Source organism: Camellia sinensis, chromosome 9, assembly GCF_055761805.1.
Source record: "Camellia sinensis isolate YWXY chromosome 9, ASM5576180v1, whole genome shotgun sequence".
Taxonomy (NCBI): Eukaryota; Viridiplantae; Streptophyta; class Magnoliopsida; order Ericales; family Theaceae; genus Camellia; species Camellia sinensis.
This window is the reverse complement of record NC_138969.1, coordinates 116,970,872-116,984,539: the sequence shown is the minus strand read 5'-3', so window position 1 is coordinate 116,984,539 and position 13,668 is coordinate 116,970,872. Positions and strand designations below refer to the sequence as shown.

The 13,668-nt window shown below is 40.3% G+C and overlaps 1 long non-coding RNA gene across 1 annotated transcript; it reads right to left on the bottom strand.

The window, feature by feature from the left end:
* Positions 1-1,856: 1,856 nt before the first annotated feature.
* On the bottom strand, positions 1,857-4,523 carry LOC114310079 (uncharacterized). The gene is made up of 3 exons (XR_014341176.1): positions 4,242-4,523; positions 3,319-3,357; positions 1,857-2,126 (listed from the first exon to the last, which is right to left on the bottom strand). It is a non-coding gene; the product is annotated as an uncharacterized LOC114310079 (long non-coding RNA).
* Positions 4,524-13,668: the final 9,145 nt, after the last annotated feature.

Here is a 13,668-nt window from a genome sequence, read left to right as displayed (position 1 = left end):
ACCATAGTCCAAATCCAACAGTTACAATAATATCATAACATAGCATCATACATTTGTACAATTTCCTGTAAGTACGCCATGAGAGACACTTAATCAGAATATCCTAAGTTTGGATATGAGCAATAAAAACATATAAGGTAACTATCTTTCCAAGCGTAGGGAGCCATCCAAAAATAAAACCAGAATCAAATTCAAAATCACGGTCAGTTAATCAGTCATAACTTTAAGGCGTAACGTCTTCTCTTAGAAACATTCTTCTTAAGTTGGCCTCTCCTTTAATCATTTCAATATCCCACATACATAAGTCTGGTTAAGTCCATTTATAGGGTCATAATTCCAATAAATATACCATAATCACATCCATTAGGGTTCCATAATATCTAGAAATTCAACAGTATAACGGTAAAGTGCTTTAATCATGTAGTGCGTATTGTACAAATTTGTATAACATGCAAGAGGAAGTGGATACCCCGTACGTATCGCTGGCCCTTCATCATTATGGATTATCCCCCCCATAATTATTTGTTTCTGTCGAAATGCCCAGTGTCATACAGAATAATTTACATTATGGTCTTCCAATAGGCAATAAAGGATCAAATTGCAATATCTAACCTTTACATATCTTCACAGAAATATATTACAGAGATGATTTCTCAATCATTAATACCCATAGGTAGGGTTTTCGTTCTTGCAGCAAATTATCAGATCCCACTCATTGAATTTAGTTTCACGGTAGTCCTTAACTACCCCTTTATAGGTGTTATATACGCAAACATATAAGATAGGTGGGGCTCTTCATGTTCTTCGGGCATTTCTCATAAGAAATCCCGATTACAGATTACAGACGTAACATAAACAAAACAGATTACAAATTTCAGATTTCAGGTTTCAGATTACAGATTACAGAGGGCAGAGTACAGACAGAATTATGGTTACAGATTCCCATAATCAAATTCCAGTTACACACAAACACTACTCCTTCCTTAATTCACGAAATCATATTACTTACATACTCTTTCAAGATCCTTAACTAACTCGTCAATATAACTTATTTATTTAAATCATTAGCAAGAAGCAAGGTCACAATTACTTGATCCTTTTCACAACTTTAGGGGGTCACTACATGCCTGACTTTTTATTAGAATCGGTCGTACTTAACACAATTTCAATCCTTACACAAAACACATCTTATGAAAATATTCAAACACAATAAATTCTTAAAATCACGAATCTCGACATGGTTATGGCAAGAAAAACATAACTAAGAGTATCATACATATAGCATTTCCTTTGATCTTAGGAATATTCGGTACTTAGAATTTAATCAAGTCACTTAAGCAGATGCTAAAAGCCCATTAATATTATCATTATTCCCATGATAACTCATATTTCATCTAATCATTTGCATATACATTGTCTTACCAACTAGCTCGAATCCTCGCCACGCTTCCGCTGCGCAACTTGCTTGATTTAATCCAATCTGCAGGTCTTACCATGTTCAGCAGAGCAATCAATCACAATATATACAAGAAATGTATAACAGACATGAATAATAACCATTGCGGTTAGCGTCATTACATATACCATTATCGTTGCTATCAATTCCTTTCATATGCACTAAGGACGTCATGCATGATGCCTAAGTCTTTTCTAGACATCCTAAAGCTCAATGGATCCATGTGTGAGATAGCAACTCGTGCTCTGATACCACCTGTCACGCCCCAAACTCACCCCTAAAAGTTCGGGCATGACCCATACAGAAACGGACACTTAACCTACTATACGTAATATATGGGGCCTTGGCGGAAGCACTAAAATTTAACATAATAACAAACTCCATTGAGCTACCTCTAATATGCCAGGATCACATGCATCATATACATTATAATAACCAGTCACAGGCCAAAATTATACTGTGAGCATCAGTCATATAGGTATACATATACAGCCCCAGCCCTAAGATTGGGCATATGCAAAAACATTGAAGTCATGTACATTTAACCTTAAATGAGTAATCAAAAAAAACAAGACAATGTCTTAACAAAGCTTCACAAAACTGAGTGATCTCGCTTAGTGCCTGGACTCGTAAAGGTTGACAAAAGGGGTCGAACGTCCTGGTTGGTTACCTACAGGAACAGACATACGGAGGGTGAGCCAAGCTCAGTGAATAGTAATACATAAATAAAATACTGCTTAACTTGAAACATTGTATAATAGAAATACACATGGATTCGTAACATCTCAATATTTATTGAACCATAAATTGTGTCTAATATGCTTTGGAAATAAGTGAGGATAGACATACGAACTAAATGCAACTTTTCAAATGTTCCTGAAAACGGGTCTCCGCTCGAGCGGACCATGCAATTTCTGAAATTCTACAATGCCAAGTAAAGTTCCAACCTGGTATTCAAAGCTTCAAACATGTACTTTCGTATACTAATGCAGCATTCACAATGCGAGTCTGAATCTGTTCTTATTCATTATAGACTTAGATCTTATCATGAAACATATTGGCTTGAATATAATGGTTTGGATTAATATCCTTGTATAATGTGGCACAAACCCTTAATCATGGTGGCACGAAGCCCATTAACATAGTGGCGCAAGGCCCTTAGATACTTACCAAGCTTCAAAACATATACTTACTAAGCTTCAAAACACATACTTACTAAGCTTCAAAACATATACCTATCAATCTTTAAACATATGCTTACCAAACTTTAAAACATATACTTATAAATCTTTAAAACATATGCTTATCAAACTTTAAAACATATACTTAAGCATACAATGCAAAGTCCACATGATTTGTCTGAGTCTGTTTCACTTTATAGGCCCTTTCTTGAAACATATCAGCTTGAACATAATGGTTGGCTTAAAGCCCTTGAATGCTATGGCATAAGCCCTTAAACATTGGCATAAAGCCCTTGGAAGGTGGCATAAAGCCCTTGAAAGGTGGCATAAAGCCCTTAAACATTGGCATAAAGCCCTTGGAAGGTGGCATAAAGCCCTTGTAAATTGGCATTAAGAATGCCCTTGTAAATTCTTGTATGAACTCAAGAGGTGTCTCACACGGGTTCTAGCGGTGACTCACAATGTAGCACTTAGTCCCGTGTAGTACTTTGTTTCATAACGTAGTTACTTCCATCGTATGGCCAAAGGCCCATAATCTTAAAGAATGAAAACACTTCATTTTTCCTCCTTTCTTTATATACACACATCAAAACATAACGTAATTACATATCGTGTATAAACAAGGTGTTAATGACAATCATTAGCTATATATATGAAGCAGATAATGGTACTACTACTCACAGTGCTATAACGGAGTGCTTGTCCTTCTCAGGTTATGCCCTACACATGTAAACAACTTATACATTAAGGGCATCAAACACAAATTCCAGAAATACTAGAGGGTTAAGCACGTAAAACAGAGCAAACAATATTTTGCAGCATGAAGTTTCAAACCTACTTCTCCAACTCAATATATATATATAAAAGATTACTGGTCTTACAAAATACATTATGGAATTTATACCCATTCCTCTTCTATTCAAAGAAAGAAAGGATTTTTATGAACATTTCCATGTTCCCCAAAACTCCTTAAATTTCTAGTGTTTCCACTAAAAACCAAACATTTCCCCATCCCCATAAGAAATCCTATTAAATCATTCTCTTGATTTAATAATTAAGCAAGCCCACAAATATTTAGTAAAATGATTTGAGATTAAACCCATTCTTGAAAACTTCACATTTTAGGTCACAAAAATTAATATCAACATAGTCAATACCATCCCACATAATCATCACAATTCAACATATCTCAAAAGGAATTCTTAAATTCCATTTCAACATTCCATAATCGAATTTATATCATCCACATTATCAATAAATCTTTTCCCCCAAATTTCCCCTTTATTAAAACATAATTCACAATGCATTTAACAAAGCTCAATCGCAAAGTTTAAACATAATTTTCAAACATAACCAAATTCCAATTAAATTTGAACACATCTAATTCAACCTACCACTTTCATGATTCAACTATCAATTTGGGCCAAATCATGGATTATCATCAAAAATCAACCTAGGGTTTCGAAGAAATCTACAAATTTCAAATAAAATTTTAAATCTTCTTAACCCATTACTTTTTATTTCAAATCTTCCCATTTATTAGGCACCCTAGGTCCATAACCCATAAACCATACTCTAAACCCCATAATAGAATCCCAACATACCTCAAAAATTTTGAAATTCCATTCGGTAGAAAGTGGTGATCTCCTCTTATTCTCCATCCTTGATGCAAGATCCATGGTTGATTTGTTGAGAAAAGTGGAGGAAATCAAGGTTTTGGGAGCTAGGGTTTCGGACATGGAAGAGGGAAGAAGAAGAGAGGAAAAGAAAATCTAAGAAATGACTCCAAAATCACGTTTTTGAGCTGCTGCCCCGCACATCGCCGCACGTGCGCCGCATTTCCCGCACGTGCGGTCCTGCTTCCAGCACAGATATGAAAACTTCAAACAGGCATAACTCTCTCATCCGGACTACGTTTAAGGTCATTCTTATGTCCAAATTGTAGCCCCGAAAATAAGCTTTCCAATGGTTCTAGCCTCACATCCAAATTCTAAATGTGGAAAAAGAAAAGGGCAGAAGAGTAACAGCTGATCGTGGGCGATTTGGTCGAATTAAAGTTTTTGGTCCAATCTTACCTCACCATCATATTACCACCACAATCAATACCCCAAAATAAAATAGGGAGGTTCCAAATACACTAATAAAAATGCCACTGATATAAATCACTTTTCACAGAAAGAAAGTAAATACACAGAATAACAGATCGAAAATATACTAGAAACAGATATGAGGGTCGGGTTATTACAGGAAGGTCATGAATTGAGCACCCCCGCTCGCCCGATCAAAGATCGGCCTCTACTAATCTTGATATGATTTTTTATATACATTAGTTGCTCCCGCTTCGGTTATTAAACAAGCTTTACTATGTGATGCGCACAAGCAAGTACAGACTAGTTTGCTTAAGTTGGAACAATTCAACTCATGTTTGTTTTTGCGAAAATGCCTTGAATTTGCCACCTCAAGTGGGCTTAAAAGTTTGCGAATTTGCCACCAAACATAGTGGGCTTAAAACATGATTTGCCACTCAACAAAGTGGGCTTAAAACTTACATTCGTTGAATCGTTCCAATTCAAACAACAAGCCTTCATCCACAGGCATTCAAGAAGTTTAGCATTTAAGCACATAGCCTGATGGCAAACATGCTAATCATGGCAACATTCACATTCGTGCAAGTGTGCTAAAGCGTAAAACTCGCCTAGCACTCCAAGCTAGGAAAATATGAGTTAGTAAATAATGCATGATTCCTAACTATACAAAGATGCCTAATGCAACACACGCAATAATGCAATTAATAGGCTCGGCTACTAGTATGGCATATGGATCGATTTGAACAACATGCGATTAAACACGTATTCAAAGAAGATATTGAAATGGCAATGTAGTTTGAATGATGCGCCGAGCCTCGGTGCATGCAAGACAAGATGAATGAATGCAAGCATGCGATATGGTAATTGAAGTATGTCCCTAATCTAACCATCAAAAGCGGTTAAATAAAATAGAGAAAGACGTGGGGTTGGAAGACATACACACATGCACGCACACTTATTACAACATTATGCCCTTGTGAAGGAGGGTCCGAATGAATAAGCTAACCAACTAGCTGCACTAAACTAATTAAGCTAACTAATTATTACAAAACTCGAATTAATTAACTATTCTAGTTAACTTATTACAAAACGAAATCGAACAACTAGTTAAACTAACAAATTATTTACAATTCTTAATTAGCTACAACTAATTAATTACAACATGTATTTAAGCTAGATATTTAAACGTTAAATAAGCTTGAAATGCATGGGAGGCTCATGCACGTGCTCAGTTTCCACCCAAAAGGTCACTATTTTGCTATTGATCGCCTCTGTTTGCAAATAAACACTTACACCTTCTCCTTTTCTAGATCAACTCTATTTTGTCTTAGGAGCACACTGTTGAATTTGCATTGGTGGCTGACAAGGGGGCCGGTCGGCCACTGCTGATGGTCGGTTGGCCAACAATTGTGGCCGGTCAGTCAACAATTGTGGCCGGTCGGCTACTGGTGGTGGCCGTCGATCACCACTAACTTGGACTTCCTTGTTACAACAGAGAGAAAACAGAGCAAAACAGTGTACTTTTTGAAGGTTTGTTTATAATGTTATCCTCCTTATCATCAAACAAGTTTAAAGGAGTGATACTCTTGGCTCCCAAACCATCAACCAAGCAATTTCATTGCATGATGACCAAAGAACCAAGTTTGTACAAGTTTAACGAATGCAAAACAAGACTCAAATGACCATCACCCTATCATGCATGATCAAGGGCAATGGAGACCTAGGAAAATGACACGTTTCATCACTTTTGAGTATAAAATGTTTCATTTTTCTTGTGTTCAAATTAACATCCGATTTGAACAGAAGCAATGCAACACAAAGAATGCTTGTCTTGCCGATTTTGTTTTCACATGTTAATGACCAAACCATTCATTAATCAAATAGTTCATTGGTGAGTGTCCTCTAATGGAAGGAGGGCTCAAACCACAAGTTGCTTTGGGCATGAAAGAGGCATTACACTGTTGGTAACGAACCCCCTAAGGGATTAAACCATTGGGTGTAGCACCTCCATTTCACACTTAGGAAAACAAGTAGTTTGAAACCACTTTCAAAGCAAAACAAAAGAGTGAAGAATTGAGGGGGATTGCAGAGATTGTAGTGCTGAAATTAGGTGAGAAAAAGCACTAAAACATGCAATCAACTCAAACCAATTATGGTTAAAGCCTAAAAACACCAAGCTAGTGAAAGGATTTACACTACAACTATGCAAAACAAGACTCAAATGAACTAACCAGGCCAAACAGAGCAAAAACAGGTTATTTCAAAGACTAAAAAATGCTGGACCTGAGCTAAGTTAAGCTAGAAAAACATGCTAACCTGTGACGCTAACTAAGTATGCAAACATAGCACAAGGAGGGGAGGCTAACCCCTCCAAATTTTGACTTCAAAATAAGTTTTTTGCCACTGAAAAACCTCTAAAATTCAGTGGTTAAAAGGCCCAAAAAAATTGGTTTGAAAGTGATGAACAGAGGTACCAAAGCTTTACAAACTAAGAAGCAAGAAGGATAAACCACCCCTTAATTGAAAATGGCCTCAAACTAACACTTTTAAGCCATAAAAATAGAGCCTTTTACAGTTCAAAATCAACCTCAAAACAATTGAAAAAGATGGCAAAGCAAGGATACAAAACAAGTATAAAGAGAAAGTGTTATACCTCTTGAAGCCAAGACACAATTTGGCCAACAATCCAAGCTCAAACCACCTTCAAGAGCTCAAAACAAGTCCCAAGGAACCTCAACTCAAAGGTGAGAGGATTTGGTTTAGGATGTGTATGCAAAAGTGTAGAGAAACTAGGCAAGAGAGAGAGAGAGAGAAATCTAGAGAGAGAGAGATTTTTTGTTCCAAAATTTCTAACCCTCAAAAATGAGAGAGGAACCCCCCCTATATATAGAAAAACAAGCCTTGAGCTTAGAAACATCCCACCATACACATGTAGGGAGATGTAGCTCAAAGTGCTAACAACTGTCACAACTGTCAACAAATATCTGGAAAAAGACAGTGGTGGCCGTCGGCCACCACTGGTGGTTGACCGACCACACCAATAGCCAACAACCATGAGCCATGGCCAACAGCCTATGGTGGTGGCCGACAGGTCACCAAGAGGTCCAGACACCAAGTTTTGGTCCAAAACAAGGCATAGAAAAGACAAGGTTTAATGGCTCAAAGACAGGGCGTTCCGCCGAGGACTTCGGGCACTCAAACGAACACTTGCAATCACAATCATCATACGCAAAAGTGATGACGTCCAAGTCTTGAGGACGGTCAAAAATGGGCTGTCGACAATTGCCCCTCTTTGACAGAACTCGGAAGTCATGAAGTGACGGGAGTGAATGCCAAAGCCAAGAGACAACCCATTTTGACAAGGCCGAAGACTTGGACAAACAAACAAGCAACACAAAAACTATTACGCCCGCAGGCTGCCTACGTATCCCTTTACAAGGAGTCAAACCAGAGTAGTTCTAGGGCAAGATGCAAGTGATATGCACGATGCAGGAACATAACTTATGATCATGCAATGAAGTTGTAATGAAACATTTAGATGCAAATGCTATGCAATGAAAATGTCACGTTTAAACAAACCGAAACAAGGTATAGCAACCTCAAACACAAAAGTAAGTGAGTAAACATGCCACACGTGGGAATTACAAATCAAACCACATTTCATGCAGAAATGATGTAAGAAAATTATGAAAGCTTAACTACGCAATGCACAAGAAAGGCAAAGAGCGACCATTGGGCGTACCCGAGGTATCAACTGAGATCCTAATGTGTTGCACACGTGAGAAGGAAAAGGGTAGTGTGAACACCGGGACGCAGCCGAATGTTTTTAACTAAAGGATTGGTGTGAACACCGAGATGCACCCTAATGTTTTTAACCAAAGGAGTGGTGTGAACACTGGGACGCACCCAAATGTTTTTAACCAAAAGGAGTGGTGTGAACACTAGGATGCACCCAAATGTTTTTAACCAAAAGGAGTGGTGTGAATACCGGGACGCACCCAAATGTTTTTAACCAAAAGGAGTGGTGTGAACTCCGGGACGCATCCAAATGCTTTTAACCAAAAGGAGTGGTGTGAACATCAGGACGCACCCAAATGTTTTTAAGCAAAATGAGTAATCCTAACGCGTCTCACACGTAAGGAGAGGGAGTAAAAGGATGTGATTCAAAGGGCATGAATGATTTCACCCGGAACTCCTCTTAATGAACAGTACATACAATATCGTTTGACTGTGTTGGCTCCGTTGAATGAACCATACATACAATATCATACCTGCGTAAGAAAAAAAATCAACAGGTACAACATAGTAAAGGTGCATGTTCTATGCACAATTGCACTAATGTTAAGGCATGTTCTATGCAAATGTACTAACAGCATGTTCTATGCATGAAGGGAGAAGTGTATATTCTATGCAAGACCATATGTGTAAAATGTACGTTCTATGCATGCGCACAATGTATATTCTATGCAAGGATAAAAGCGCATTCTCATCACAATAAATTGAGTAGCAACTTCTAATTTACCTCTCGGAAGAGTTGCAACATGTTTTAAAAGGACACACCTCGTTCATGTTGAGTAGCAATGAACATCATGCACTGAAGACACGGTTTGGAGCTTCCACAGAGGCCATCTGAACTTAAAGGTGAACTTTCCATGCATTTCCTGAGAAATAAGGATACAAAACAGCATCAAAACTCAATGGAGGAGCACTAGGCACTAGACGGCCGCAATGGAAGGGTGTCAGCAATATGTCGGCCACCCCTGAGCATTGTCGGCCACTAGTGGTGGCCGATCGGCCACTGATGGCAGATCGGGGCCAATCTGGTCTTTTCACCATGGGTCTTTATATACACTCACCCATACATCATTTCCTTACGCCTCCAAAGTTGAAAATCCTCCTTCTCTCTTCCTAGACACTTTCCCTCTCTAGATCTGAGCTTTATACATGTTTTCCAACGCCCCACGCACATTTTCTTCGCTAAACCCTCTTAGTTTACTCCGTTTTGAACCGATTGAAATTTGATTTCGGTGCTTTTTAATGGAGTTTCACCACTTGAGGCTTGTTTCCCTCAAGTTATTCTTGGGTTTGGTGCCTTTTTCTGAGCTTTGACTTTTTCTTCCCTTTTCTCTCTCTTAGGGTTGACTTTTGGAATTTTCCACCTATTTTCCTTATTTTTCTTCATTTCTCACAGATTTTTTGTCTTCTTTCCAAATGGCAGATGATCTATCCCATGACGGAGCTTCTCTGGAGATCCCACCCCCATTGTCTCCAGAGATGGAGGCGAAGCGTGAGCCAGTGCTACTACCACCCAGGATTCGACCTTTTGATCCGACAACATATCATCCCCGGACGCATGTGCTACCACCCGAGAGCATCCAGCACTTTAGAGGGTTTGTGTGAGGTGAACCAGAGGACCTCTTACTACGAGAGTCAGACTCTCATTCGTCATACGGAGCCATCGAGGTATGCACTATATTCTCATGTTTTCTTTAATATACATTGCATTTCTTGGTTTAACTGTGTTGCTTGCTTCAACTATAATGTTTACACTGTATTTCTTTCCCTAATCACACTCTTGCACTATATTTCTTACAGTGCCGTTTCATCTTCTTGTTCTTATACCACTGTACATCACTGTACTGATCATAGGAGGATTCTCGCGCTATTAGGGGCTATGGAGCCACGTCCGCGAGGGACTGGTACATGAAGCTTCTTGCTAGTGTCACCACATTATCGACGAGGCCAGCTTTGGCTTATTCTGCATGGGATTGTTGCGCCTTATTGCGAGTCGGCCCTTACTTGGAGCATTGGTAGAGAGGTGGTGGCATACCACCAACTCTTTCCACTTCTCTACCGCCGGGGAGATGACGATGACTCCCTATGACTTCTCCATGCTCACCGGCATAGGAGTAGGGGATCACTCCATTCCTTATGATATGGACATGGGCGAGTGAGAGGCCGTCTAGATCTACCTGTTAGGGACACGCCCGCCTCACTTCCGACCAGGGATGGTATGATACAGTTAGTTCGTGGAGCAGTTTCGAGAGACCAAACCAGAGACCCCAGAGGGGACCGAGCATTATGCCCGAGGCTTCTTAATGTTCCTTTTCGGCACCACCTTGTTCGCGAACAGGGCGAACACTGTAGGATTGTATCTTCTAAGCGCCTTGGTAGATTTATCTCAGGTCGGACTCTACGATTAGGGCGGTGCTGGCCTAGCCACCTTATACAGCTATATGAGCTCAACATCCCGCAGGAGTAGAGACAGAGTCGGGGGCTACTACCGAGCCTGGGAGGTATGCTTTACATTTATGTTTTACATTTTCTGCTTTTTGTTTCTATGCTTTCTATTTTGCACTTTTTGTATACTGCATACTACATTGTTTACACCCATATACTACGTTTTCTGCACCGTACACTTTGTATTCTCTATATCTATACTCTTTGTACACTGTACACACCTTCTGTACATATTCTGCTTTCTGCATCTGCGCTTGTACTTTCCGTACACTATACATTGTATACCCACTATTGCCCTTTCCTTTACAGCTTTGGGTGTATGCATATTTCCCGACTCTCGCTCCAGAGCCGGAGGTGGAGATACCCCCCGTTGTGTTGTACTCTCATCAATACGACGGTAGATGCTTGCGGAGGACCAGGCAAACCTTTTCGTTCTTCTGTCGGTACTTCAACACAGTGACCACGGCAGAGGTAACTCAAAATTCACATTTATTTTCATTCTACTTGGGCTCTAATTCATGGTTTGATATCTGATGACCACTAACAATCTGTGCGTTCTCTATTTATAGATCACTTGGCAGCCCTGGGCGATGATGGCGGCCGGAGTTAGGGACCAATTCACTAGATCTTGGGGAGCATCCCATTTTCAGCTTTTGTTCGAGGGCCTTGTTTGTCGAGCCTGGTTTCTAGACGAGTGGTTCTTGCACCAGACCATGGGCTTGCCTGAGCCGGTAGTTCCCATGGCACCTCCGCTATCTATAAGAGCCACAGAGAGCCTCACCTTCCAGAATATGATTCAGTTCACAGAGGGCTTGGAGGCCGACTACTTTCGTGAGGAGGAGGACTATTTGACATTCATCAGGACACATCTCATGCCTCATTTGACCAATATTCGTTGAGGTGATGGGGCAGGGGCTCTGGCTGTGAGAAAGAGAGCTAGAGTGCCCAGGACGGCTAGGGCGACCAGGGCGTATGGTAAAGGAGCTACCCAGGCGGGGTAGAGGACCGGCTGGCCGAAGCTGTCTACTGCACTCACATGTTGAAGGTATACTAGGGAGGCATTCCAGATCCCGATTGAGCCTGCCGCAGCGGGGCACAAATATGTGAGAGCTCATAATGCACTCCCGGTATGTACCATATTTTTTAGTTTTTCCATCTCTTTCTGATATTTGTTCCTTCTGAACACTGATCATTCCCAATGCATTTGTGGCACCCCCAAGATGCACCGAGGATCTGCCAGGGCTATTAGCCTCATTTGAGGGTATGATATTGAGGAGGGAGGCACTGCTCGACTTCCACGGTATTCAAGTCATTTCTTCAATTTTCTTACATTCCAGTCATCAAATTTCCACTAACACACTGAAACTGACATTTTAACTGAAAACTTCCCCACACTGCACTGATACACTGCATCTGAAATACTGCACTTCCATACTGTATTCATACACTGTACTTGACTTCTGCATATACTCATTCTGCACACCATACTTGTATCTAATGCGCATACTGTGGCTGAAATATGACAACTGTCTTTTCAAGTCCCACTCATACCGACAGCACCGGCGGTAGATGTAGCACCTGCACCAGCGATGCCTCCTCCAACAACAGGGATGAGAGAGAGACAAGCTCCAGCACGCAGCTGAGGCAAAGCCAAAAGTACCCAAGATGGGAGTGGTCTTTCAAAGCCCATTCTGAGTGATGATGGCGCTGAGACGAGCGACTCTGAGGAGGTAGCGAGTCCACAATCAGAGTATTCTGAGAGTAGAGATGATGACAATGGCTCGGGTTCCGAGAGTGGGGTGCTGATGCCAAGGCAGGTTCAGAGACAGAGAGTGGAGATGGTGCCGGCTCAGACTCTGGTTCGGATTCAGACAACAGTGCCCCCGAGTCCCTTCCTCCGAGGAAGAGGACGAAGAGGGCATCACGAACCTGAGGCGACCGGCGCTAATTTTCTTGTAGTTTTTTCTTAGCTTCTTTTTGTTAGTAGCGTTAGCACATTATACAATTTTAGACAGGTTTTTTATTTTCTTTCAAAACTTGTACTACACTTTTGTAAAGAAAACAACCATGATCGGAATGAAAACCATCTTTCATATGAAAAAAGTGTTGTATTTTGCATCATGAACACCGCATTGCAAGAAAATGAGAATAAATTTGACAATGAAAACTAAATATGATTGGCACAACTCTCTTAATCATGTAATGAACCGAAAAACACTTGAAATTCTAAACACAACATAAAACTCGATAATCAAAATAACAACAATTCGATAAACAAAACAAGACAACTCGATAAACAAAACAAAACAACTCAAATACAACTCAACAAACTTGCTAAAACTAAAAGAACTCAAAACAAGACCATAAAATGCATAAAGAACAGAACCAAAACACATGTTTTCAGCATTCTCAGCACACAGGTGGACGGCAAGCTTGTCAAAAGGGTTGTCGGCCATGAATGGAGGCTATCGGCCACCAGCGGTGGTCGGTCGGCTACCAAAGTGGCATGTTGGCCATCACTAATGGCTGGTCAACCATCAATGTGAGGAACCTCCAGATTGTTGCCACCTGGCTTCCACTCACTGCCTTATCTTCTACAAAAGGTTGAGCTTCGTAGTTTCTTCATTTTAGCTGCAAATTCTTCACAAAATTGAGCCATTCTTTGCTGAAAAACTTTTGAATTGGATTGCAACTTTAGATGGCT